Source organism: Octodon degus, unplaced genomic scaffold (assembly GCF_000260255.1).
Source record: "Octodon degus isolate 3935 unplaced genomic scaffold, OctDeg1.0 scaffold00011, whole genome shotgun sequence".
Classification (NCBI taxonomy): domain Eukaryota; kingdom Metazoa; phylum Chordata; class Mammalia; order Rodentia; family Octodontidae; genus Octodon; species Octodon degus.
In genome coordinates this window covers 25,298,641-25,299,669 of record NW_004524587.1, presented here as the reverse complement: position 1 = coordinate 25,299,669, position 1,029 = coordinate 25,298,641, and positions in this window count along the sequence as shown.

The following is a 1,029-nucleotide window of genomic DNA, read 5'->3' as shown; positions in this document are numbered from 1 at the left end:
CTGGGCTCAGATTTAGAGCCTCTTGCCTTAGCCTCTCAGAGTGCTGAGATCACAAGGGAGCATCACTATGCCTGGCTCCCAGCCTTTTTAAATTTTTTGAGGGATCACCAAGAATCGAACTCAGGACCGTGGACTTGCCAGGCAGGTGCTGTGCCACTGAACTATCTCCCCAGCACCAAAGTTTTATTTGGAGACAGGATGTCACTAAGTTCCTCAGGCTGTCCTCAACCTGGGCAGCCTTCCTCCCTCAAGCCACTCAGCAGCCTGACTTTACTGCACACCTGCACACTGGCAACGGTTGTCAGTTTTAAAATGCTGCTTCTTTTGCTTCTGTTTCCTCCATTGTCATAGCTGTTTCATTTCTTTTTCTTTTGAAAGTATGAGCAGCAGAGGAAAGCTTCTGTTTATACCCCTGGGGTTGGGACCTGGGAGAAGAGGCCAAAGGCGATGGGCTAGGCCAGAGCCTGGGGATGAGGGGGGAACCTCAGAATCTCACCATCACATTTAGGGAAGGAGGGATCCAAAGACAGGGCCACCCTCCAAGGCCAGAGAGTGGTCGGTGCTGGGGCCAGCACTAGAAGCCACGGCTCAGGCTCCATCCAGAAAGATTTCAATCCTTAAGGTCAAATTGAAGGGGGGAGGCCAGCCAGATAGCTCATTGGATTAAAGCAGCTGCTTAGGCAGATGCAGGGGCCTGGGGTTTGAGCTTCAGTGTGCCCTGCCAGCCCCACCCCCAGGGTGCACTGAGACTTGACTGAAGCTGGGCATGGTGGTACACCTGCAAGCCCATTGCTTGGGAGGCTGAAAGCACAAGGTCTTATGAGTCTGATCTGTGAGGTGAGATCCTGTAGACATTGTATTAAATATACAAAAAATAAAAAATAAAAATAAAAATCAAGCAGTATTAAAAAGGTTTTAGGGGCTGGTGAGATGGCTCAGTGGTCTAAAGCACCTACTTAGAACAAGCTTAGCAAAGCATAGGGACCGTGGTTCAATCCCCCAGCACCACCCCCCATGCCAGCCAGCCCC